At 35.4% G+C, this 14,948-nt stretch overlaps 1 protein-coding gene across 13 annotated transcripts in view; it reads left to right on the top strand.

The window, feature by feature from the left end:
• Positions 1 to 14,948, top strand: part of LOC129767350 (disco-interacting protein 2) — a 274,317-nt gene that overhangs the window by 208,401 nt on the left and 50,968 nt on the right. The window lies entirely within an intron of this gene.

The following is a 14,948-nucleotide window of genomic DNA, read 5'->3' on the forward strand; positions in this document are numbered from 1 at the left end:
GCTGCTCTCGACGGTAATTAGCGCGAATTAACCTACATTAGTGCGAAGTTCCATTCCGCGGATGAACGACGAACCAACCGTTCGTAGGCACGTGGGGTGAAATGGCATTTCTTCATCAAATGAAAACTTCCGAACTGCGCTGCGTAGGCAGCGATAGAAAGATGCTGTGGCGAGATGATATTTAGTTTGGACTTTTTTCCCGTTTTTAGTGCTTCGAATGATCTTCTGAGAACGAAAAACTGCATCAAAAAAAACACACACACACACACACACCATATTCGGATGATAGCCTAATTTCTTGCACTTATGATATTGCCAGCATCATCTTTCGATGGGAGTAACTTAGCGAAGGGTAATTGAAGCAAAAGATTTTTTTGCACATTTTTAGTGCACGTCCGTTCCAAATGGTTCCAATACTTTGAAATAATAGTTACAAATCGTAAATTACTTTCGAACTCGCCCAGAGTTGTTGAAAACAAAAAAAACACCATAAAGAAAGCTAGACCTAGTATATGATTGTACAGCTCGAAACATAGCCGGTGCTGCTTAGCATCCTCTCGTATCGGCGCTGCTATTCAAACCAAGTGTTCCGTTTTTGCTATTCCCTCTCAGCTATACATACCTATATGTTGAGGAAGCAACACTTATTTGATTTTTCAAGTGGAGCTTGCGGGACTTTTGTGGATTAACAGTGAGGTTCGCGTGTTAATGGCCTCTTGTGTGACCACACACGCAAGTGAAATTCTACTCATCGACCTGATGAACACAAAGGCACGATTCGTGCTATTTTTATAAATAAAAGTACATTTGATTAATTGAATTAACTCGAAGAGGGTGCTGCCTATCTGAACATTTTTGTCCATACTAGCGAAAATAAAACCTTTCTCATTTCACAAAATAGTTTAATTGTTAAAACAAACAAACCCATTTTCGAACCGATTTTGAGAAATTAAAGTATGAATATTAGGATGCCAATGAAAATGGTCATCTCGAGTTTCAAAAAGTTACACCATAAAAAATATTCACCACCTCGGAAAAAACACCCTATGCAAAATTTCAGCTCAATCGGACTGGCGCGGAGAGTGGCCCAAATCGCGCAAAATTTTGATGCCAAATGTCTTGAAATGACATGAAACGTCGAGATCTAGTGTCATCTAGAAAAAAAAATTTTTTTGTCAATAACTTTTCTTTCTTTTCCCTTTTCGGACCAATTAAAATTTGGCTAAATATAAATAAAAATATTCTTTATCGGATGAGTACTATCTCGAAAATGTGTTTTGGGTCCTTTCAAATAACTTTTTTTAATTTTCTTCAAATTAATTTATTACCCCCATACAAGTTGTACAGGTTTTGGGCTATAACATTTCTTAGACCCTTTTCCGACTAATGTAAATTTTGCTAAAGATAAATAAAAATATTATTTATCGAATGAGTACTACCTCGAGAATGTCTTTTCGGCCCTTTCAAATAACTTTTTTCAATTTTCTTTAAACTAAATTATTACCCCCATACAAGTTGTATAGGTTTTGGGCTATAACTTTTCTTAGACCCTTTTCCGACCAATGGAAATTTTGCTAAAGATACATAAAATATTCTATATCGAATAAATACTATCTCGATAATGGGTTTTGGGTCCTTTCAAATAAGTCTTTTCAATTTTCTTTAACATAATTATTCCTTCCATACAACTTGGCTTATAATTTTCTCGTACCCTTTTTCGATTGATAAAATTGTAGCTGGAAGGTAGATGAAATAATATCGATAACCCTATTCGAACAACTTTTTTGAATTTCAAAATTCCGTAAATTTTCAATATTGACCCATGCTCACGTTGCAGTCTATAACTTTTCTCTGTCACGATCAAGAAAAAAAAAAGGATTATGTGGAAAGATGAATGATTCAATTCTCTATCTAATGGGCATGATTTTGAAGGTTGTGTCTTGATAAACAATCTATTTATTTCAACTGAAATAATTCATTATTCATTAAATCAAGCAAGACATTGAACTTGCACGCAACAAACTTTCATCCGCTAACTTCACAGATAGAGGTGAATGAACTGCAAAGTTGAAAGCCTCTTAAAAACTTGCAAGCAAAGCAAGCTACTTCACACAAGTCAAAACGTGCGATCCCAGGCGTATGTCTTACATATTTCTTACCAGTCCTTAAAGTGTTAAATACAGTTAAACGAAATCGGAGACTGACTTCATTGTAGTCCATCCTGTATTATGTGAAAAAAAACTCAAATTTCAAGAAAAAATATGAAAAAGTATACTGCCCTTGGTTCCGAAACCATGTAAACTAAAACAAATACAACCAATACATAATTACGAAAACAAAATTCATTTTTTTTCGAGTGTTTTAATTTTTCATAAGGCTAGCTCATTGGTGAAAATGTGAAGAAATTGAATTCTTGGACCACCCTAAAGTGCAAATGAGCACCCTAATGAAAAAATAAAAAATATGAGTCTACTATTTTGCGATAAGGAACAAAAATTTCCACTTTTTCATAAAAATCTGAGAACCACTATATCGGTTTGGCCTGGAATGGCTGATAGGTATCCAGAAACTAAATTTACTTATTTTTCAAGCGGCAAAACATTTCAACGACATTATGAAGATATCAGTTATGACTTGGATCAGACACCAGTCGTAATGACGGAAAGCATCCAACCATAATGGAGAGTATATAACCCCAGAACACTAACGCTACCGCTAATCACTACGGCTACCGAAGTAACAATATGATTTATTTGGGAAAAACGCTGACAATTCGTTCGATGTTATAAAAACAAAGCAACTTATAGCGCAATCACTTTTCACTTGGCATCGTTTTCGGAACCATAAAGATCCGATCCGTCACATAACAACAACCACTGCGCGCAATGGTTAGGGTTAATAAAACTGCGGTTGCACTTCCACCAGCATTGCTTCCGACCGAGAGCTGTGCTGTTGTTACTTCATCACAAAACACTGGAGAGTTAGCGTCGCGTTCCGCAGTAAATTTGAAAATAAAAAAAAAGAAACGGATGGAGGCAATTACAAAATTATGGGATTCTCACTGCGTGGCCTCCTCTGCAGTAATCCTACGTATCGGTGAAATTTTAATTTGTTTTACGCGGTTCACAGATAGTGACATACTGAATGAACCCTTCCCCCAGGGCGCTACCGTGAGACGGAAGTTTTATGTGTTGGTTTCAGAAAGGAATTTATGTTCCGAGGTATGATGATATATTAAGTGCACCACTTGCGAACTCGAGGAATTCAGGATCCATACCAACCGGTTTCGGGGAATTGGTGCGACAACGAAACGTTTAGCATGTCCTAAAATGTGCTTACGTTTGGTGACTCATGTATCAAAAATACACACATTAAGTCAACGACTCCAATCACTTTTGTTTTCACGTGCCATGCATATTGCAAATGTGCTAGTTTCGAACATGTTTAACCACTTCTGCACACCCTTCCCAATTGGACCGAGCCGAGGAAGTGCATTATTTTGAGCTAAAATACTTCGTAAGGAAGGTATGTTGTTGTACCGGCATGTTGACTGCATGGAAGTAATTCATTAACATATTGTTGGCGATGAATTGTGTGATTAAAAATGGCCCCATTAAAACATGATAACATGGAAAGTGATTGATTGTAATGTTATAATATTGGTTTCCTGAAACAACTCAATTGGTCGAGTGGCCACTAAATGTCATTTTAATTGTAATACTGTTGATGTTGAGACTATTTTGTTTCATAGAGCATTTTTTCCATGCTTGATCTTGACGAGTTGTTGAAAAATTAATGATCCACACTAACAGATGAACTGAAATACATTGTTAAAATCTTAAATATCAAAGAATACAGACTCAATTTTACTAAGCTATAGCATATAGTAAACGGTTATATAAAAATGAAGTTTAAAATTTTCACAATTTTGGTTCTACACCCAAACTAGCGTTGGCAGATAACATTTCATCTTCGACAGAAATAATGCTTTTTCGTGTGCTGAAGAATCAAATAACCAAATAATGAGTGGTTTTAAAAGCTTTAAAATGTTTGTCTTTATGAGAGCAGACATCTCTTTTTTTCTTTTATCATATCTTTTGAGATTGTACAAAAAAGTCCATGCGATATCAACGGGGATCGAATCAATGTCGTCAGATGGAATGCAAGGCTGTTTAACACGACCACGCTATCCACATATCTACTGGTACTGTTGCATAAATGCATGATAATATTACACCTCATTATAAAATGAAGTTGGAAGGTGTTTTCTAAGAGTGAAAAGAAGAGCGTAAACGAGGATCTATATCTTTCTCGGGCTAGGCCGTGTATTTGGCAAACTATACGAAAAGCTTTAATACGTGCTTATATGCAATGTGCCTACTGTAACACTCGCTCAAATTGATCTTTTATTGAAATTGCATATATATTAAACAAATGATATACACATACTGGGGAGTAGTGCATTTTCTGTTATTTTTAGATTCATTTAATGTAATAAATCGGGATGTCAAAACATGTGCCTAAAAATTAATTTTGAGTGTACATAGAATTAGCTAACTGATACACATAAATAGCTGACAGAAAAAAAATACAAAAAAGTGATTTTCGAAAAAACTATATGAAGTATAAACGAAGTATAAATAAACGAAGTATAAATAAACACATGTGGGTGAAATATACACCACATTTAACACTAAAATCAAACACTTGTTTCTTTGTTCACTTTTTTCTTGAATGTTTCATATAAATATCCTTTGTTTGTTGTGAAATAGTCACATCACAAATCGCTCAAGCGGTTCAAAAGTTATATTTTTTCAAATGGTATGTTTGGCGAAGTCGGCAAGAAAGCGAAAATACAAATATCTCAAGAACAAATACGCCAAATTAGCTAAAACACTGTTTTTATGTGACCTTCTCTGTTTTCTTAATTTGTGCAATGAGTGCCAGACACCCAAAATTACAATATGAATGAATAATTTCATTAGCAACTGATTTTTTTATGCGGGCATATTCACAATAACCTTTTTTTCGAAAAAAATCCAATATAAAAATCCCTGTTATCCGATTGAACTATGGTGATCAACAAAGTTGTTGTAAATTCAATGAATTTTCTAGGAAAAACCGCATTTTAAATACACTCTTCAAAAACTTGCTTGACAATTATTGAATTTAATATTAAAATTTTTGATATCTCAAAACGGCCCTCTTCGCAAATTTTTAAATATTTTCATTAAACACTGTTCATCACTAATCTTGTACTTTATGCAACAATATATCAGTTCAAACTTTTTCTGAAAAAATAATGTTTAGTGAATCTGTTCACACGGTGCTATGAATAATACATAACGATGCTCAGCATAAACAAAAGTTGTCACCCATGCTTGAGGAAAGGCTTAATGGGAAACTTCATGTATTGCGGCAAAGAGCATTGTTCTGTATGTTCAAACAGAAAGATAAAAAGCGGAGGACGCTTGGTGATACATGCGAACACCTGATCTGCGTTTGGGGGGGCACATTAACCCTTAGCGAATGCCGCCATACTCGCGACATTACAAATATCCTAAAAAAATCGCTATATTTCAGGAATTCTGTTAGTTTATGCCTTTTTTATGCATGCAACGTGATCTGGAGAATTTCTTTTTGAGCACCTTTTCTCGCTCTGGAAATAAAGCATCTAATTTATTTGAAATCCGTCGAGAAAATGTCCGTTAAAGTTCGTTAAAGGCTAAAACACATTTTTTAGTAAATACTTATCTGAAGTGTACATGAAAATAAACAAATTTTGTTCATCTTTCATAATCTCACTTTATTTTTGCTTGAAAAAGCTTATTTATTATACGTATTCTCCATATAATTTCACAAAGTTATACATCACTGTTTTTTCTAACAAAAATAATTCCGGCCACAAAAGGGTAAATTCAACAAAGTTTGACGAATAGCGGCGCAATGTCGAACTTACCAAAATGGAAATATATTTTTTTGGAAAAGGGAAAAACCGAAAAATAAAAATAAGACATACTTCTATTAAAATATATACATTACTTATCATTAAAAAAATTTGAAGAAATATAAAAATATCTATCAAAATATATACCGTGCTGCTTTTTTCTTATCTTTTGTAAAAAATAAGTCTCAAATTTCCAAAAACAAATAAACAGCAAGAATTCTTTTGGTTTTGGCACATCAGAACCCGCAAAAAACTGTTTTCAATGTTTCGTCTAAAAGTAGATATTTGGGGCGCGGTTAAGATTTTTTTAGAAAATTTGTTAAATTCCTTTCATTTGTTGGTAAGTAAGTAATATTTGAAAGGTAAAGAATTTCCAAACGTGAGTATAATTAGAAAAATCGTCAAAACGCTAAATTTTTGGTCCATCTTAATTTAGGACCCTTCCACATTTTTAAAACATTTTTTCGATAAGGAAAATATTAAGGTTAAGCAGATCGATGCATTTTTTTTTGTTTTATCCTTATTTTGACGTAGGAATTTCAAGAAGTGTGCCAAACCAGAAAACAAGTTACGTTTTCATGAAATAAAATTAACGTGAATGATTATTTTCGCTTCGAACGAATTCGAACGAACGAAAAAGGTTTGCGTACCAATCGAATCGAATATTCTCTAGGATTCGTTTGATGTGCTGTACATTAGGGTACTCTAAAACGGATTAAATTAATGACAATTGGAAGCATTCCGATTGTCCCCTCGTTCTGCCATTTGTGTCTATCGTACCGTCAAAAACTAATGCATCTGTTCCTGCTCGTTTTCTACTTGTTAGGTATAAATAAGCCATCCACGATTTGGAATCATAGTGTCAACCCAGCTAGCGATCGGACAAAGTTGATTCCTAATGCTGATGTCACACACATAGATCGTAAAGATGTTTACATCAATCGATAAGAAATATTTCACCCACATATTACAGTAAAGAAAACTATACGCTCTTTGAAACAAACTATTGAGTAGCATTCTCCATCATTATCTAAACGAAAACCGCGCGCTCTGATTGGTCGAATGGCATGAGCAATTTATGCTCTCTCAGTTGTGCTGTAACAAATCAAGTAATGTAGCAATAATGATGCAACATGTGATGTGTCATCAAACGGAGATATAAATTACGTGACTGCGGGATTTTCTGCTAGTGACACTCTAGACAGCGATCATCAACGTCACATGTTGATGGCTGAGAGTTAATTTGAGAATATTGTTGATTGGTCGATCTGTTTTGTCGTTTTACCGCGTAGCTCAGTGCAATCATTCTTTGCAATGTGTTTGTTAAATAGCATATGGGTTCGCTACTGTTACTGTTTGGCTATTTTTCGAGAACAGGCATTCTTTAATTAACAATTTATGTATGATTTTTCAGTTTTTCATCAAGCAATGAAGAATCTTTATTGTTTTTTTTTGTTTGAACAACTAAAATTGGTTTCGTAAATGTTTTGGAAGTGTGAATTTGAAGATCAAAATTTACTGATAAACTCCATGATTTGAAGAATAAAAATATAAGAGTTGACTTTTGATAAATGGAAAACTTTTCATATTTCGAACTTTCGAATTTTCATCACTCCTGTATCAATAATTTCTGAATCTTATTTTTCATTATAGAAATAACAGTTGAACAGTTGTGATTACAAAGTTTAACGGTTTTAATTTGGTGATAAACACTAGCTACGCACTATTACAACGATACCTTATGGCTCAGAAGCCCTGTGGAAACGACAGAACCCGAAGTGCTGGTGTGAAATCGTAATATATGCATAACGAATATATGATGCCGAGCCCTATAATGACGGGAAGGGCGGTGTTTGCGCACATACATATGTAAGTGCTAGAAAATCAGATCAGCTTTAATTTTACGCTGCATCGCCGCCAACGAGAGAGCAACCCCTTCAGGGAATCTGGAAAGTGTGGCAACTAAAGTGGATTAAAGATTTCAATTATGGTGAAAATGAGTAAGCACCGCGATGCTCGGCGTCTCGTCATCGTATGTATGTAGAACTCGCCCATCAAAGTGAAAAGAAAGCCCCCTCTTTTCAATCACAAGCGCGATTTGATGCGCCATCCATTTCCCGCCAGCAAAAAAGTCCATCATTTTCTCCTAGTTTACTTCACGTCACTGAATGCTCATATCATCGCCGTGGACCAAATCGTCTTCGTCGGAGCGTTTTCATTTTCCCATCAGAGCGCGATTTCTATGCATACATCATTCGCGGACGGGGGCTGCACGCTGTTATGCACTTGTGTGTTATTGACTTATGTTGCGTTTCTATGGCTCCGCTGAATGGGAAACATAATTATCGTTATCATGGTAATTTGGACTAGTGATAAACAGTCGTCGTTTGTGGGGGGCTTGTTTCGGTATAATATTTGCATCACAAATATATCATATAATCAACTCAACTCCGTTGAAGTGGTTGAATTGAATTGATTTTAAAACGTTCGAACTAACATTTTTACCACTACACGACTTCCGACAGTCGATCGCGTATCGATGGTTGTTGTACCGTTCGATTTCAATGAGAGGTATATCGACAACCAATGCAGTGCGGAGGTTTTACCTAACCACACGCTTCACTGCTAATGTTCTAAAAAAATATGTAAATCGATCGACCATTTACACGTACGCGTGAAATTTAGCGCTTTCCTGCACTTCAAGTTCAAGGTGGCTCAGACATAATTCTGCTTACTGGGAGGGTGCTATTCAAGGTCAGGATCAATCTTGACATGGATTGACGGTTTGTTTTTTCTGTTTCCAAACCCACCAAATGAAAATCTTAGATCAGTTCTTTGAAAAAAAAAAGTTTAAAGAATCTCGCACTCCCGATTACAGAATCACAATATTTGAATGAGAATCAGCTCAGTTCGAAAACATACTTGATCAATAATGTTCCCAGTTTCGACTTTCAGTACGAGAGTATAAGTATTTTTAAGTATTTTTCCCGGATGGAAGGTATTTTTGATGTTTTCCAAGACAAACCAAAGTAATAGCTCCAAAAACCTCCAAGGTCGCTCAGGAGCTTTATGACAAAATATACGCAAATCCAAAAATGACTTCAAATCAAAATTAAAAGAAAAAAAAAATACAAGAGGAAAAATCTGAAATCGGAACAAAAATTTAATACATTTTTTTTGTGTACTGATGAATGTTTTGTTTGCTAAAATATTTTTCCTTATACTGTTACCCTTTGTTTGAATTATCCATGGAGCTCATTGCCAAGTGATCTTTGTACATAATTATTACGTTTTTTATTTAATTGAGCCATGTGTGTAGACTAGGATTGGGCGATCTTGGATCGATATTCAGAAGATCGATCTTCTCCTGTTCGATTTCCGATTTTTTGTACTCCTAAAAATCGGGAAAATCGATCTTCCGATCTTTTTGGTCGTAGAAACTTTTTGTTTATGTCTTTTTCAGTGAACATTGATTTTAATCTCACAAAAACTCACATGACTAATTTCATAACCATTATTTTGGATCCCTTTCGATCTTGTCAAATTAGTGTTCGTAAATTTAGAAGAATCAATTTTGTAAGTTTGGTTATTATAAAACAAGTGACCAAGACGGCACAAGATAAGTGTATAATCCCGGATACAATTTTTTGGGCTTTCAAATGTGACTTTCATGCTGAGAATCAAAATTAAATGCTATCGATGTTTAAATAGAAATGTGAAATGTTTATTCCATGTTTGAATAAAAGACGACATTTATATAATAATAAAAGAAAATATAGAATATAGAAATAGAAAAAGCCATAAATTGTAAGGGGTTGTACCTAGGACACGACCGCATATTTTCGACGTAGAACTACGCAATTATATTATGCAATCCACTTGTTTACCACTTAGAATATTATTTTAGAATGCATCGAAATGTTTATAATAGATTATGTTCAACGTTACAAGTAAATTTGATGAACGTCCTTTTACGTTTGATACGATGCGATGCGTTTGATACGATACCTAGGACTACCAAAATATGTCAACGGAAGAATTGTCAAACTATATTTGTATTTTACATTTCCCTCTGAAAATATTGCACATCTCATGTTTCCGTAGTTCTCGAACCGCGAAAGTTTATTCACCTCTAGTATCTGAAATGACGATTTCCCAAGGCTTCTCAGTTTAAAAGTACGTTTTAGGGAAACATATTCCGGTCTGCGCAACGACAAGTGAGTACAAAAGTACCCAACACCAAAAAATACCCCCGACGTGTGCATGTATTTGCAAAGCGGATTCCCCCAGACACATTCATTTTGAAGTCCGTGTTAGGGAAACGCAACTCAGTGGGAAAAATACCCCCGACTTGCATATTTTGACAAAGCGGATTCCCCCAGGCACATTGATTTCGAAGTCCGTGTTAGGGAAACACAGCTCGATGGAAACAAAAATACCCCCACTTGCATGTATATTTGCAGAGCGGATTTTCACAGGTACATCGATTTTGAAGTCTGTGTGGGGGAAACCGCAAATCGAGCCAATCAAAACTGGACAGTTAGGGCGTTTGAATGACGCTTCACATTTTACAGTTATTCAATTGTTAATCTGATGAAAAATATTTTTTTATAAATTGTGATAGACGCGTAGAAATATTTCCTATCAATTGATGCAAACATTTTTCCGATCTGTTAAGGAATGTTCGAGTTAAAAGCATTCGAAATACGGGTAGGGTACATCACAAATCGGCAGAACAAATGTATGGGAAAAAAGGAAGATCTTTTCATGAATTTAAACCGTTTGGAAATTAGCGAATTGTAATGTATAGCATATCAAACAAATCTTAGAGAATTTTCGATTCGATTGGTATGCAAATCATGAGAATTTGTTCACAGCGAAAATAGTTATTAACGTTAACTTTATTTCATAAAAACGTGACCTGTTTTCTGATTTGGCACCCTTCCTGAAAGACGTAGTTCTACGTCAAAAAGGGAAAAAGTATTCGATTCCTCAAAGATCAATTCTGTGGAATCGATCTCCCAAGATCGATCTTTTTCTAAAGATCGCCCAATCCTAGTGTATACATTTTTGCAAGTATGGTTTGGTATGCATACGTTACAGTGCTCTTTGCGTTTATTGCCATTCGTTAGCATGTGCCATCCGGCTCTAAAAAATTGCTCCGAATTTCTTTTTTTTTTACTTTGCTCTCGATTGTTACATTGCCTGAGTGTAATATTTGCCCGATTGAAGAAGGAAAAATTTTGAAAATTTAGTTGTGAGAACAAATCATGTGAATTGATATAATGTGAATGCGCAGCTCCTATTTTCAAAAAAAATCTTCATTTTGAAACCATTACCTCAAACCACATTAGCTTATCGTCTAATGAGGTTTAAGCCTTCTTTTCGTTTCTGAATTCGAGTGGCACCGTAGAGGCCAAGCACAGTATTAAAGTAAAAATCCCCGATGCGTTTCATAGTCATTTATTATAGCGTTATGAGCGAGTGCCAACCATGTGCGTGTCGGAGGATTCAGATTGTTAAATTCCATACACTCTTTTGAATAATTCTCAGAGCATTCCATAGTTCGTTAAATTGCTCAACTATTGCCACTATTTGTATTCTAAGACAATAAAATGCTGAATGAATTTGCCGACTAATGGTATATTGTTTAAACTTATATCACAAAAACTTTATTGCTCACTCCTCAATTACTGTTACATGCCAATTTCGTAAACATACCCTCAGTATGATAATCCTACGTCAACATGTGATATAATTAATTTGTTTAGAATTGTTAATAATTGTACACAATTATGTGGTGCATACAATTGGTATAATATTCCACACTAATTTATGCAAAGGCAATGGGAAAATCTTCCACGGATCATCAAACGGTATGTGTATAAAATCAGTGAGCTTACATTCTAGTCTGTTCACTCACCTTAAACACAATTCAGAAACATCGCACTGATACTGTGAAAATTTAGAATTCCACAATTACTAACCGGTCGCTGGAATGATCATTCTAAATCGAGAAAATGATGTCCTTTCTCCCAATTACATGTTCGTGAAGTAGTAGATTTTGCAGTTCTCTAATTCATTGGTGGCCAAAGCAACTGATAATTTGACTTTGCCACCTGCACAACACAATGCTGGTATCTCCTAATAAAACTTTAGCGTATTGCAATATTGGCATATCACATCGCTGTAGTTAATCGTGCAGTATTATTGTAATGCGGCGTTCAACAGCTGCATGTGATTTAAGTTCCTCCTGCGTTCGTACTGTACAAATTCGCGACAGATTTTCTTGAAGCTGCTGCTCTATAAGTTGATGAGGAGTTTGATTCGCACTCAGAATTGCTCAAATCTACGGAATCACTAGCATTTTAATCACAAATAAATAAATAAATAAGATGTGATATTGCACTGGGTACCGCGTAAAGAAAAACCCGTTAATTGGAAAATCCTCGTAAAAAACCGCGTTAATTCGAAAATCCGCGTAAAAAAAACCGCGTTAATTGGAAAATCCACTCAAAAAAAAAACAAATAAGATTTCCGCACACTTTGCCACATACACGGCCCAGACCGAGATAGATATTTTTTCATGCGCTCCTTTTTTACTCTTAGAAAACACTACCCAACTTCATTTTATAATCAAGTGTGATATTATCACGTATTTGCTGAAGAACTGCTGAAGCATCATTAGCCATGTGGGTAGCATGGTCGTGTAAAATATCTTTGCATTCCAGCCTGTCTTGGTTCGATCCCCATTGACGTCGGATGGACTTTTTTTTTGGTACTATCCCAAATGAAATGAGAAAATTAATCAGAAAGAGATGTCTGCTCGCATACATACAAACCATTTTTAAGCTTTTAAAACAGCTCATTATTTGCGCATTTGACTCTCCAGCACACTACATGGCATAACTTCTGCCAAAGATGAAATGTTTTCTGCCAACGCTAGTTTAGGTGTACACCCATACCTCGTTTTACGGTCTAGATAGGTACCACGAAGCTTAGCCGCAAAGCGAAAAGCCGTATTAGGAAACAATTATTATAATAAAAAATCATACAAACCCCATGCAAAATTTCAGCCCAATGTTTAGTTTTAGTTTAGTTCCCAGCGTGACTGATTATCAGTTATTCTTTTTATCAGTCTCCGAAGTCGATAATCATTTTGGCGGTGTTTTGTCTGAAAAATAATGAAATTATAAAATAAATTTTCTCCAAAAATACATATACAATTTTTTTTGCCTCTATAGCGAAACATTTAAGGTCGTAGATCGAAAACGTGCCTTAATTGAAGAGGGCCGTTATAGCAAAATGCCTTATAAAGAGCGGCCGTATAGCGAGGTATGGATGTATAAGGATAGCAGGACCGAATGCAGTGCAAAATTGTTAAAATTTGAATGAAATTTTTTACTCGAGGTTATTGAATACATAGAACAAGAAGTTCTGATCCTGATTTGATCATGTTCATATAAGTTGCCTTCTTTTCCCACCAAAATTCACCATTAAAAACTATAGAATCATTGTCAAGCACAGTTTCCATTGACAACTGAAAATGTATTACACTGAATTCTTTTTTACGCAACTAATGCGTGCGCGGAAAAAATAGCGTTGTTTCGAGCAAATCGCGTAAAAAAATCGCATAATTTCGAGAGAATCACATAAAAAAAGATTGCTCCATCACCGGGACGCGTACGTCACCACCACACTCGCAAACGCTCTCGCGTAAAATAAAATCACGCAAAAAAATCACGTACAAAAAAAATCCAGAGTACTCTACTACCTATAACACATAGTCGGTATTGAGAAGTTAATTTTCATTCATAGGTTTTATTTGAAGATGTGCTTATTTCATTATCATTTTCGCCTCACATAACGCCAACATAAGCTCAATGCCATCAATCCGAATTCCAATTGGAGTAATAAATTTCAGTTAGAAAAACTTTCCTCGAGATTTTTTCATTTTTCTTTCAAAGTTTTCCTTTTTTTCGCCATCAAAATGTAGAGGCGTGCACAAAAAAAATAAAAGCAGATCAAATCGAACGATTCGTTCTCGAGTTATACGCGGTCATACGTACGAGTTTTTTTTATATATATGAGATGGAAGATTTTTTTTAGGCAAAGGATTTTTTTCTAGGAAGCAATCGCTGTCGAACCTTCATTTATCCGCCGAAGAACACAGCACTCTTCGCTGTAAAATACCTTCATCACATCAGGCTTTAAATGCGCTGCATTTTGGAGTCACTTCAACTCGAAAACAATGTTCTAAAAAAATATTGAAAATTGAATGATTATTCTAAAAAAGTCACTAATAAGTCTGAACACACTCCTAAACTCAGCTCTCCACCAGCATCAAAATCATAAAAATAAACTGCTTTTTATTACTTCGGATATTGCTCTTGGATGGATCGAAATTTTAGAAATAATTTTTAGTAAGAAGTTCTGACGACCCTGAAAATTGGTTAAAGTTTTGCGTGGTTTTGTAGGAGCAGTTGGTTTATTCATGATTCATTCTTGATCTCGCGAGAACAATATACAAGCTGGTCATATGCCGAGATGTGTATCCGTATTGCCCACGTAATTGTTCCGGCGTAATCGCAACCCGTCAGAATTATATTCATAATTATCACTCGCTGGAGAACATAACTCTCAATAAATAGTTCTGAAAAGAACTGCTTGTGATAGTTGCCGTGAATGGATTTCCACGTTGGATGGAAGAACGAATGGTGTATCGGTTAGAAAATTGGTATTTCTTACTCGCGCTATTGGAAAGAAATTACACCATTGTGCGTTCACACGTAGGAAACTTGCACCGTCAGTGAGATGTAACTGTACTTTTATTCTCCTTCTGTCGATGAAACACTGGTTACTGCCTGCTGGACGAAAGAATACTGGACGCGGAGCGCTTCATGCACGCAATGCGGGTTGCATTTATACACATTAGAGTGCCAATGAAAATGGCCATTTCGAATTTTCAAATGGTTAAAAATATTGATTCCCACGAAAAACT

The sequence above is a fragment of the Toxorhynchites rutilus genome, chromosome 2, assembly GCF_029784135.1.
Source record: "Toxorhynchites rutilus septentrionalis strain SRP chromosome 2, ASM2978413v1, whole genome shotgun sequence".
Lineage (NCBI taxonomy): Eukaryota > Metazoa > Arthropoda > Insecta > Diptera > Culicidae > Toxorhynchites > Toxorhynchites rutilus.